Below are 13,983 nucleotides of genomic sequence, written 5' to 3' on the forward strand. Positions count from 1 at the left end.
GAGACACAAAATAACGATAAAGAGACACAAAGCAACTACAAAGAGACACAAAGTGACCACATAGAGACACAAAACAACGACAAAGAGACACAAAACACCTACAAAGAAACAAAAAGGGACTACAGAGATATAAGATGGCTTCAAAGAGACACAAAATCACTACAAAGAGACACAAAACAACAATAAAAAGAAGCAAAACCGCCATAAAGTCTGTTTGTCTCTTCCTATGTAGAGGTGGTGGTGAGGCCAGGCCATATCGTAGCTAACATAAATAAAATGCCTTAACTACTTAGTCTAATAATTAGTCCTTTTTAATTTGTTTGCATTGTATGATTTTTTTTAGTGACGATAAATACAAGTAGCTGTTGTTTTATTTAGATATCTGAATGTATGATGCAGACATATGTCTCACGGTCTGTATTCATGCCACAGCTTCCCCCTCACTGTTACTGTATGTCTGCTTTTCAAGAGACAAGCTTATCTGCCAGAACCAACCCACAGCTAAAATCACATACAGAATTTCCTGGAAAAAAAACACACACATGCGCCCAGTTCTCGGTTTAGACGTCTGGTCTAGACTCTTCCTTTGACCGGCTGTCTGCAGCGGGAATTCTCCGTTCATGAAGTTTTCAACCTGTTTCATCATTGTGATATACTTGAGTGAACGGACCACCTGCAGTTCTCCCGCTGAGTGACGGCACACCCAGACAGATTTTCAGTGAGGGGATAATAAAGGATGGGATGCTCTTATTTTTTGATACTTTATGAATGTAACCCAAAGCCTTTAAACCAGCGACTAGCTTCTTAGCACATGGGGTCGATGACCTCCAGCTTAAGAGATCTTTGAAAGAGCTTTCCACTCGGAGAGACTTTCCACTTGGCCTACTGAGCTTGACATTGTATCTCCGAGTCTGAGCTTGAACTGTCCGACCCTGGCAGCCCACTGAGAGTAGTTCAGCCACCTTCTCCTGCTGTGACGAGAACAGCGCGGGGGATAAGATCTCCTGTCAAACTGCTCTTGATAAACACAAAGGGGCTACCTACACTGCTGCTGAACTGCACCCTCGCCACAGCAGTCCTCTACGTGGACAGGCAGAGAAACAGAGGCAAAAAGGTGGGGGGGCTTGGAAGCCAGAAATGAGTGAGAGGTAGTAGAGAAAGACAGAGGGGAGAGCGAGTGTGGGAGTGTGTGTGTGTGTGTGCGAGATAACAGGCTAAAGAAACCAGATTGACGCCCCAGTGCGTCAGTGTGTGGGCGAATCTGTCACAGATACAGAAGCAGATAGGCCGAGGCAGAGAGGTATTGTTAGAGGAGACGCAGAGCCCCAAACTAACCTATCTATACACTCCAGGCACAATGGACTGGAAAACTAGCCACACACACACCAGGAAAGACACACACCTTGCACAGTTGAAATATGAATGTGGATCATCATGCCAAACCTGTTACATCTTGAGTTCAGTCACCTCTATAAATGTTTTTGCTTTGACCACTAGGGGCAGTCTCACATCACAGCAGCACCTGTGGCTCCCCGAGACAAGGTGGACTAAGGGAATAAGGGAAGGGAAGTGCGGAGATGAATGGAGGTGAGAAGAGTGGTTTTGGGTTTGATGCAAAAATATTAAATTATTATCTGATTTCTTAAACCTTCTGAGAAAAAGAAATGTTCAAGACAGTTCAAAAGCCGAAGCTAAGAAGTACAGCTGTCTGAGGTTAAACAGTCTCCTGTCGCCCCCTCTGTACAGTCACAGATTTGTGGATGTGGGGGTTGACACCACCACCAGCGACCGAGGCTTTGATGAGTGGATCCAGCTCCTCATGCCCTCCAATGGCCTGCTGCAAATGTCGTGAGGCTGATGCGTTTGACCTTCAGGTAGTTTAATGCAACTTTTGCCAAATCCTTGACCCCCAGAGTGAGCTGCAGTGCTTTCAACACGACTTCTGACTCTGGACATCATGGGTCTGTTGATCAAAACCACTCAACTGCATCACGCACTTTCAGTGAGTCGGAGGCAGATAAATAAAAATGCTTATTGGGTGTGTTGGTTTAAAGACCATGGAGTCAGCTGCACCAAATAGAGATAATTAAATATACAATATAGGTGTGTGTGAGTGTGTGTGAATGGTTCCTGAGTAGCAGGTGGTACCTTGAATGGTAGCATCGGCCACCTGTGTGTGAATGTGTGAATGTGACATGTAGTGTAAAAATGCTTTGAGTGGTTGGAAGACTAGAAAAGCGCTATACAAGTGTAGGTCCACACAAAAAGACCACAGAGAGATATAAAGAATTGCTTAGACACACAAAATGACCAAAAAGGACACAATGCTACCCAAAAACATACAAAAACAACTTAAAAGAGACACACACAGCTACAAAGAGACACAAAATGACTACAAAAAAGACAAAATGACAACAAAGAGATAGAAAATGACTACAAAAAGACACAAAGTGACAACAAAGAGACACAAAACAACTATAAAGCAACAAAGAGTGACTACAGAGAGACAGCAAGTGACTACAAAGAGATTAAACAACTACAAAAAGACACAAAATGGAGACAGAGACACAAAGGGACTACAAAGAGACACAAAACAACTATAAAGCGACACAATGTGACTACAGAGAGACAACAAGTGACTACAAAGATACATAACAACTACAAAAAGACACAAGGGGACTACAGAGACATAAAATGGCCACAAAGAGACACAAAGTGACTACATAGATGCAAAACAACTATAAAAGCAAAAAAAGTGACGACAGAGAGACACAAAACAACTACAAAGAGATACAAAGGGACTACAAAGAGACACAAAACAACTATAAAGCAACACAATGTGACTACAGAGAGACAACAAGTGACTAAATAGACATAAAACAACTACAAAAAGACACAAAGGGACTACAGAGACATAAAATGGCTACAAAGAGACACAAAGCAACTACAAAGAGACACAAAATGACCACAAAGAGACACAAAATGGCCACAAAGAGACACAAAGCAACTACAAAGAGACACAAAATGACCACAAAGAGACACAAAATGGCTACAAAGAGACACAAAGCAACTACAAGAGACACAAAATGGCTACAAAGAGACACAAAAGGACTATAAAGAGACACAAAGCAACTACAAAGAGACACAAAATGGCTACAAAGAGACACAAAACAACTACAAGAGACACAAAATGACTACAAAGAGACACAAAATGACTACAAAGAGACACAAAATGACTACAAAGAGACACAAAGCAACTACAAAGAGACACAAAATGGCTACAAAGAGACACAAAGCAACTACAAAGAGACACAAAATGACCACAAAGAGACAAAAATGACCACAAAGACACACAAAATGACTAGAAAGAGACACAAAGCAACTACAAAGAGACACAAAATGACTAGAAAGAGACACAAAGCAACTACAAAGAGACACAAAATGACTAGAAAGAGACACAAAATGACCACAAAGAGACACAAAATGACCACAAAGAGATGCAAAATGACCACAAAGAGACACAAAATGACCACAAAGAGACACAAAATGACTACAAAGGGACACAAAATGGCTACAAAGATACACAAAATGACTACAAAGAGACACAAAATGGCTACAAAGAGACACAAAGCAACAATACAAGGAGGCAAAATCGCCACAAAGTCTGTTTGTATATATATGTAGAGGATATGGCCCATCATACCATAGCTTACACAGATAAAAGGCATTAACTAGTTAGTCTAATAATTTGTCCTTTTTAATTTGTTTGCATTGTATGATTTTTTTTTACGCAGAATATGCAACCGTACCAACACCACCACAGAGGTACCTCCACTTTGTGTATTTCTTTGCTGAGGAGGTTCCACTTCCTCCAGGTCTCCCACTGGCTGACGCAGCGTTGGACATGATGGACACCCATGAGAAGCTTTTGAAAAACATTGGGCTTGATCGGCCTCACAGCTCTCCACCTGCTGATGCTGAACTTCACATGGGAGACACTTGTGATGAGACGCACCCAGAGTGCTTCTGCTGGCGATAAAGTAGCCTGTCTGTTTCCTCAGCATCTCATCCTGGGCCCAGGATCTGATGCTGGTCAAGTTTGCACACTCACATCATCAACCCGTACAGTAACAGAGTATTCCCAGGCACATCCCCTCGCCATGAGACACAGACACACACTGCGATTTATCCTTAACAACTTTGAATAATGGAGTATGAAGTGAGATGTATTAAATGAACTGGAAGTGCCTCCATGATCCCCAACCCAAGAAGGATTAGTAGGAGGAGGAGGAGGAGGAGGAGGAGACACCTTCCTGCATGAGCGACTCCGCAACCGTGCCGACTTCCACACAGGCTTCCCAGGGACGGAGTGTCAGCTTTAAAAGAGCATCTCTTTCCTCTGGGCTGGAGGGTGACGGATAATGCTTTTGTGCATTATGGAGAGGAGAAGGCCATCCATCATGGCTACGTGTGTGTGTGTGTGTGCAGCATGTGCATGTGCTGATTGCATGCAGGTAGCGTGGCTCTCCTCAAGGCTGGAGTGTGGTTATGGAAGGGAAAGGGAAGGGAGGAGGAGGAGGAGGAGGAGGCGAGGCAGGCAGAGCATCTGGAGACAAGGACTCTCACCGGTGTCAAGCAGGGGCGGCTATTTATTTGGTCGGGGGTCGTGGGAATACTGGGAGCATCTTGTTGCTGATGAGGAACTGATGCTCTTGGAGACATTGCAGCACCAGCGGTGTGTGTGTGTGTTTTGTGTCAGGGGCTACCTTTTGCTGACACAATAGAGACACAATAATGAAAACAGAATGTATCATTTCATATTCAGAAGTGTTTTTAAATGGCAGGTTTTTTGACGGTGTCAGCAGGGGACCTTCTCTCCGACTCGTTTGCAGGGAACACATCAAGTAAAAGTCATATTTTGGACCCAAATGGCTGGAAACACAGGTGAAAAGCAGTGCAGAGGTGCATTTATATGCGCATAATTTGCAAAACCTTTTGTATTTTCGCTTCTATATAAATCTGGGAGGCAGTCCACTCAATACAGCGGCGCCCGAGTACTGAAGCACTTCTCGTTTTGGCAGGGTGCCGAGCGAGTGAGATGCTATAGCTTGACCTGCTGAACCCGCTCTCTTTAGCATGCCATGCTCTGCGGGGCTAACGCACAACATCCCATGCTAATGCTGCTGCAGCCTCTTGTTTCCATAACAACTTAAGGTGAGGGAGACAGGCCCCGCTAACCAGAGAATGCAGCCTGGGTGGGAGGACACATGGGAGCCAAACCTGAGCGTGCACACATACAGCTGCAGGTCCACACACGCAGGCAACAATACAAACATCCATGCAGTTGGAGTTGTCATTTCACATGTTGTTTTCCCTCCCTGTGTGTGTTCAGGGGCGAGGGCAGGTGGTGTGTGTGCTCCCCTGGTCCCATCCTCTGAGGGTTATTACTGTTACAAATAATCCCACGATGACGCCAAGTCAAAACAGTTTCAAAAATAAAGACGGGATATTGATTTGATATCCGCAGCAGTTTTTGTGCGGTTGCTTGTTTGTTGTTCCTCCCAGTGTATACATGGAGGCCGCAGCCCTGTGTCTTTGTGTGTGGCCTTGGTCATGGGAGGAAGGCCTTTTGTGCAGCTTGCTTATTCTACTACGATGTGTTTACTCGACTCGCCGCTCGTGCCCCAGTGGCCTGATGCTGTTATGTCTCCAAGGGCCCAAAGTGTAGCTTGAGAGGGGCTGATAAGCAAATTGAGCTGGCCCCTTTCCTCCCCACGCTGTTTGCTTAATGCACAACGATTGTTTCATTTGTGTACAGTGTGTTTTCTCCTTTTTACTGCTCGCTCTCCTTCCTCTGATGAATATTTCTGCACATGAGTGTTGAAGCTGGGTGGGTTTAAGCATGTGCAGCTATTGGTGGGACACAAATCCATACATACTACGCCAGGCAACAAAACACACCAAGGAATGAATATTAACAAACTGACATACCACTGATTCTAGTGTTCCGCTGTGCTGCGGTGTTGTGTGTGCTTTGTGTCCAACTGGTGTTGCCGTACCCCAGCAGAGGCTGTTACCCAACTGCTATGTGTAGGTACAGTGAACTTCAAACACTGTACTGTCTTCATTTTATTACTTTTAAATGTATTAGAATGTGGAAAGCTAGAATATATTATGAATATTATGTGGGCAATATTAATGTGATAGTATTTGTAAATATTATAAAGATATCATTGTATAATATATGATGAAAAATTCACAAGAAACTCAATGTGATGTGTCATAAAAAATGTCATGCTATATGTCATATAAAAAGTTATTTAAAAAAAAAAATCATTGTTTAACATGCCATTAAAAGTCAGAATTTTTTTATAGTACACATCTAAAAAAAAGCCAGTCACAGCATGTCACAAAAATGTATAAAAAAAGTCATAATATGTTATTAAATTCATAGAAAATTTAGGTATAATATGCCATAATAATCACAAAAGTTCATTGTATAATATGCCACAGTAAACCATTAAAAGTCATAGTATAGTGCATCATAAAAATGTTATATATGTCATAAAAGTGTAATTTAAAATGTCATTGAAAAAGGCTTAGTATATGTCACAATTTAAATAATAAACAAAACAAAAACACTAAACTAAATCTCAACTAAGCTAAACAAATCTTAAAGTCAGAGTACTATATGTCATAAAATTCATAAAGTCAGTATAATATGCCCTAAAAATAAAAAAAGGGTCATAGTATAATATGTAATAAAAACTCACAAAAACTATAATGTAATATGCCATAAAAATCATAGAAAGTCATAGTATAGTATGTCATAAAATTTAAATCAACAACAACAAAAAAAAAATATAGAAACTAAAACTAAAAATCTTAAAAAAGTCATGGTATTATATGTCCTAAAAAAATCATAATAAATTCATAGTTTGACATTAAAAATTCATTAAAAGTCATAGTAGAATATGTCATATGAAAGAATAAAAATGTCATACTGTTATATGTCATAAAAAGTAATTAAAAAGTCATAGTATAACATCATAAAATTCATTAAAAACATAATACACCATAAAAATAATAGAAAAGTCATAGTATAGTATGTTACAAAAAAATGTCATATGTCATAAAAATGTAAAAAGTCTTAGTCTTAATACAGTTTGTCATAAAATTCATAAAATGTCAGAAAAATGTAATTAAAAAGTCATTAAAAGTCTGTATAGTAGGTCATGAAATTCATATAAAGTCATAGTATGTCATACAAATCTTAAAAAGTCATGGTATTATATGGCATACAAGTCATGTTAAACTCTCCGTATGACTTCATAAAATTCCTAAAAATCATAGTATAATATGTTATAAGAAAATCCCAAAAAACATAATGTGATATGCCATAAAAATAATAGAAAAGTCATACTATAGTATGTCATAAAAATGTGATAAGAAGTCATTAAAAAGTCTATGTATAGTAGGTCATGAAATTCAGAAAAAGTCATAGCGTGTGCTTTCAGTCACATACTGACTCCCTAACATGTCACTCAGTCATCAAAACTTTGAGCATCCCTGATCTAAGATTTTTGTTTCTAAAGGCTCTAAAATGCAGTGTTCAGCTGTTGGGTTCCCAAAAATCCCTCCTGGGGGATCTCCTCCCACAGCACCCGGGGGTGCTGGGTTGTACAATGGTTTCCCAGTGATCACAGCCCTGCTGCACCACTGTAAGATTCACATGTGTGAGACAGTTATTCAGATAAGAAACAACACTGCACAGAGAGAAATCTCCAAAACACCTACTGCAATTGTCCCATGAATCCACCGCCATGACATCACTCAGCATAAGTGTGTGTAGTTATGAAAAAGTGTGTGTGTGTGTGTGTGTGTGTGTGTGGGGAGATAGAGGCAAAGAGAGAGGGACTGCTAAGTTGGCGGTTTGAATGATGTTTAACTGGCGCTCAGCACAGTCGAATGAGGCCGTAAATCCGCTTTCTCCTGAGTGCAGTTACTCAGAGCGCCACGCTACACAGCTATCACAGGGAGAAGGATGCCGCCACACGAACACACGAGCACTATTTCTGCCTCCTACAAGGCATAAAATATAACCCGCACCATCAACAGCAGCCCACTCAAAGGATTGAGGATGTACACAGAGCACAAGAGCTCCATCCCACATTAACCAAACACAGAGATCTCTCCTCTGGAGGCTTCACATCTGCACAGGCCTCACTGGCACATAATCTCCCTCCGCTACAACACTTTTCCTCACAGCTTATGATCTAATCATGAAGACAGAGTGAAGAGGGAAACAAAACAAGGCAGTTTCAAGGCATAATAGAAACCAGCGTTGTGTGTAAGTAAATGATGGGCATAAGGTCAATGTGTGTCTAAATGCATGAGTCATTTATTACAGCAAGCAGCATCAAAGTGCCTTTTAAAGGGACCGTCCAGATTTTTTTGAACTGGGTTTGTATGGAGTACAATCCATAGACAATATACCACACACAGTAGATGTCAGTTGACACGCCTCCAGTTTGGAGAAGCAGGCTGGAATCTGACACACAGGCTACGCAGTCTATTGCAGTGGATGGGGACCGGCAGCAAAACACATTTTAGCCACCTAAAAAAAAATCCCACTTCAAAATATCAGCATCAATTTAAGTGTACCCTATGTTGAGAGTATTTTCACTGCTTTACCTTAATGTGAGAGCGTGATTTCCAATGGGAAATGACGCCTTTATATTGCTCTCTCTTCACAGCCAGACCCCATTGAGAAAAACACTGATTTATCATTGCTATAAAACAGGAGCTGCTGCTGTGCTGCTGCCTTAATCTGTGTAATAATTTGTGTCATTGTGTGATTTCGGCATTAAACGGGTTTGTTCAGATTCACCAAAGTCACATATTTGGACAAATTAACTCACCGATCAAGGCAGCAATAGACCAGCAGCTGCTGTGTTCAGCAAGCTAAAATGACTGGTTTTCTCAATGGAGTCTGGTGGCTTAGACGAGAGCATATATAAGGAAATAAAGACATTAATAACAGGCTTTCTGATTGAAAAATTACAAATTCTCTTATTATAGTGTACACTTAAGACTAGCAACTCCTGTGTTCAGCTATGTTAAATCACTGTTTTTCTCAATGGAGTCTGGCTTTAAGGAGAGCGATGTAACAGCTAAGGTAAAGCAGTGAAAATACTCTCAATATAGCGTAAACCTGAGCTCATGGTGGGACTTTTTTAGGTGCCTAAAACGTTTTGTTGCTGGACCCCATCCACAGCAGTGCATTGCTTAGCTTCCATGTTGGACTCCGGTCTGCTTCTCCAAACTACAGGTGTGCCCGCTGACATCTACTGTGTGTAACACACTGACTATCCTGCTCAGGGTAGAAACATTCCATGCTTTTACACTGCACCTTTTTATTTACTGCCGCATTTCACACTGCAGCGTCCAACTTCATCAAAAGAAAAAATGTGGCAGGCGTTCTGACAAAGCCGCTTCGTAAACACACGTTACTCGCGGAGCTAATTTGATTCAGATGAAGAGATTTATGTGCCGAGCCGAGGAGACTCGGGAGGTTGTTTTTTTTGAAGGGTAGAATCGTCAATTATTTTGGAACAGATGGGTCTCAAAGTGCAATTGAATTTGATTATCGCCTCGATGGAATACATAATGAAAGAGCCCTAATTTGTCGAGAAAGTTATGAGAAGGCCGTTTCAATTACTCCACAAACTAAACTGGCCTCACACAAAAGACTCGGGCATTCAGATGATTTTCCATTTCTTATTTTCTTTCCTTCTCCCCCCTTTAATGACAGCGAGAGGGACACATGATGAGCACAGCTGTTTATTTCTGAAATCTGCCCCAGCTGCATTCTTGAAAGCGCGGCGCTTTTTGTCATTGTTAATTGATTACCACTTTTCATGAAATACAACTTTGTTTTTTGCTCTATTATCGACGCACTTGTTCAAATAATAACAGGCCCGGTGACTCGGCTCTGTTGAAATCATTTGACAGATTCGGAGTAAAGAATTGTCTACGGCTTCGGCATCGAACAGAATATTACAGGAGCATTAAGATGTTTTTGTCCAAGATTCTTGACAACCTGTCAAGCATGATTGCTCCTCTAACAGCTTTCCTTTACTTAACTTGTGATTGGCAGAAATATTTTTAGCCTTTTTCTTTTTCCCCTCTCAGGTTCAAGAGTTCATATTGATTAAGGTTTCACAAAAGTTATCTGATCTGTTTTTAGAATTGGGTTGTGTTAAAACTTTTCATCAGTTTCCCTTCATCTCTGGAGCAACAACACACTGATCACTCTCAATTTTAAAACCTTGATGACTGAAGGGTGGACTGGATGTTTAAGAGAGGGCCCTAACCAAATGGGAACAGGGCCGCCAACTATTCAGCTGCAGTCGGGCTGTTAGGAAGGTCTATGATGTAACTTCCTGTCCCATATTAAAGTGTAATTCGACACTCTTACTCATAAAAGTCTACAAGCTATGGGGAGTGCTGCTCATCTCTGCGAGAGTCTTGAGATTTCATTAGCCGCATAGCACACCTTAATCTGTCACAGACCTGCTGACGTTGCATTATGGGTACTGTAGGCGCCAGATGTTGCACTCAATCTCATTCCCAGGGCTTCAGATTTGGCAGATAGGTCCGTAGCCCTCTGTGTCCGATACTGATGTCCAAGACACCCTTACGTCTATATGAGGCTTTCAGCTAACTCTGGTGTAAACCCATGGGTGGCAATATTAAACGCTCAGAACAGCTGACGTGGTATAAAGAGCAAGAAAGTCCGCGTAGTTAAATAAACACAGGACTTTTACCCAGGAGTTTGTGTTTTTTGACCCAGGCCCTGGAGGCAGATCTGATTCAACACTGGGAAGAATATCCATGCCTTTATGATGTGTCGACTCCACGTTTGGTGACGTCACCGTGTTATCTGAGGCTTTGTCGGCGAGGGCTCGGTGGAGAAATCTTTTGGTGTGCACACACAGGTCGTAACGCCGTTGGCGAGACTCCCGCTGACAGAAACACACGTCGCCAGGTATGAACACTCAAAAGATTACGAAAGTCTCCACGACGCAAATCGTGTAATGTGAACTAGGCTTACGACCCAGTCTATGTCAGTAGAAAAATACAACACGCTAATTTTATTAGCATGAGCCTATGGCATTTTACAGTGTGTAAATTAGCCTAGCAGCTAGCAGACATTTCTTCTACTCATATGAAGCCAGGGACAAAAGCAACATTTAACAAAGGTAACTACTGACTAAGGAGAAATCTGGACTCTGTGGCTGGACCAGTTGGAAACCACCAACCCCCCCTCAAAATTATAATTTGGAAAAAATTTTAAAAATAAAACTAACACTAAAAGGAATAAAACCTTTAAGTAAAACTGCACATTTCTAAATAATAAAAACCAAACTGAAGGGAGCAAATCCACTCTGGAAAATAGCTAAAAAAAAATTAATTGAAAACAAAAATTTACAATAATCACAAAAAGCTACAATACAATCTTAAAGAATTTCTCAAGCAGCACTTCTGCTACCAATTGCACTGGTCTCTGACGTCAAGTACTTGAGCTGCAACACCTTCACTCAAACTCAACCACAAACACTCCAGACAGATGGTTAGGACCGTCTGCGAGAGGCCTCCTGCAATGCCTGATAACAAGTTTCTTGTGCTATACAGGGCAACCGTGACTGTAAACACACCAGCCTCAAGTGGAGCGAACAGGTGGCCCACCACACAGGACCACTGGTCACGTTGTGCGTCCACAACAAAAGTTCAGTCACGAGGAAATGCTCCAGATACCATATGACGGCCTCAGATCTGTTGATGGAGAAAATATTCAGACGCCTTTGGGAAATCAGATCCGGAGCTCTGCACCCAAACACTGCTGCGGAGTGATCCCAGCACGTGGTATGAGCTTCAGTCTGGAGAGAGCTCCATCCGAGCAAAAGCAGACCATCAGTGCTGCGGTCCCTCGTCAACAGGCCTCCAAGTTGCCTCAAATCACCCTGAGTATCTTTTTATCAAGTTAATTTCCTCCGTGCTGCCTCACAGTGACGAGAACCCTGGCCTAGTTTGGAGATCTGAATGGAGTGTTTCTCATTCCAGTCATTTCCTCCACGTATTTGTTTTCGGAGGCAGAATCCTCTGGTGGTGCTGGGGAGATGATAATGTCACGGAGGAAGGAAAGTGATGGTCTGCCTGGTGTTTACACAAGACTCTGGCATTTGTTGTCACTGGGTCTGCCGTCATTGGCGGGCAAGTTGCCACAGAGCCCCTTTTCATCCTACACACACACACACACACTCTGACCCATATAGGTGCTTTGAACCGCTGGCAGGCCCGTCAAGATTATCTGGGCCCCCTTCCCAGGCAGACCATTGGGATGTGGGTGCGTGGTGGTGTGCTGGTGTGTGTGCACGAATAATGTGAGAGTGTATATGCAACGCTGCTGCAGTTTGTGACAGCACTTTGGATGCTGTTGAAAGAGATGTAAGGTTTAGTCTCCAGGTGCTTCTCTTCTTCAGACTGTCACTGAAGGTGCAGGGAGGAGGATATGGAGGAGTTTTGACTTCTGAATGTCTCCTGAGAGGGTGTAATTCTATCTTAGTCATATTCTACACAAGCTATTTCAAAGGGTCGACAGCAGTTAAAGGTATGGAGTGTGGGATTTAGTGGCATCTAGTGGTGAGGTTGCAGATTGCACCCAACTGAAACTTCTCCCGTGCGCCAAGCCTGTGGCGGCAAAAACATGGAAACACGAATGGCCCGATTGGCACTGACTCACAGAAAGCATCCGAGCTGAGACGACCCAGACAGCGGCATTTGTTGATGCTCCAGGCAACTACCGTAGTGTAAAGAGCGAGAAAGTCCGTGTAGAGTGGGTGGCAGTCGATGTGGATGGGTCAAACGAACGCTGAACCTTTGGCCGGGAGCCTGGTGTTTGTTTCCCGTGTGACGCCAAAAATCAATCCAGTTGTCATATGTCATGTCATGTTATATTATGTTAGTAACAAGCCAAACTATAAACTTTACCTGACCACATTCTTTTGTTGCCTAGAGCTAGGAAGTAAAACTGAAAATTAAGTTTTTTACTGTCATGAACTGGCTCTAGAGCTATGACGAAAGAGGGAGATGCAGTGTGACAGCAAAATAATGATTAATTTATTTACAAAGAAATAATAATTCTAAACGTAGGGAACCCAAAAGCAAGCTAACGACAAGATGGAAGTGGGAAAGTAACGAACAACGCATTGAAGGAAGAAAGCGTCTGAGCCAGATTGGTGGGGTTTTGAGAACCTGAGACCGCCGGGCCAGGTAGCCTACCTGCTGCGATAAAGACACATTACCTACGCTCTAATCTTATTTTGAAAAAGACTGCAATGAGTAGAAGCTGTATATATTCTGTATTCTTATTTTTATTTTAAAAAGAGACGATTCATGAACCAGCATGAATTGACATCCCGTCCCTCAAGTCTTATCCTGCTAAATCCTCCACACTGGACCTTTACAGCCCCTCCTGGTGCACTGTGAGAAGCCTGTATGCTGTAATATCAAGGAAATACTAAGTGATTAAGTTAGAAACCCAAACAAAGTTTCCTGCCTAACTGTGATGGCTAACGTGCCGTCTGTTTGACCTCTCTTCCATCTTGATTACATAATCCCCACATTAATTAGCTGTGTGTTGCAGTCACTTCCTGTGGCGCGACCCTCAAATGGGCTCCCTCCTCAATCTGGCCTATCGACTTACAGGGTGCCAGAGCTTTTTCTTTGAAGGCCGCCTCGGCTTCAGAGGCAAAAGAACTCTCTGATCTGACGGCTAAAGGAAAGGGCCCCCGCAGTGTGCCGTTACAGACTGATAAAAACCAAGAAAAACAACATTTGGGTAACACACACACTTGCGAGGAAAAAAAAAAAAATCAAGAATAATTTGGTTGTGAAAACAAGAGGCGGTATGGAACAATG

The sequence above is a fragment of the Epinephelus fuscoguttatus genome, linkage group LG24 (genome assembly GCF_011397635.1).
Source record: "Epinephelus fuscoguttatus linkage group LG24, E.fuscoguttatus.final_Chr_v1".
Lineage (NCBI taxonomy): Eukaryota > Metazoa > Chordata > Actinopteri > Perciformes > Serranidae > Epinephelus > Epinephelus fuscoguttatus.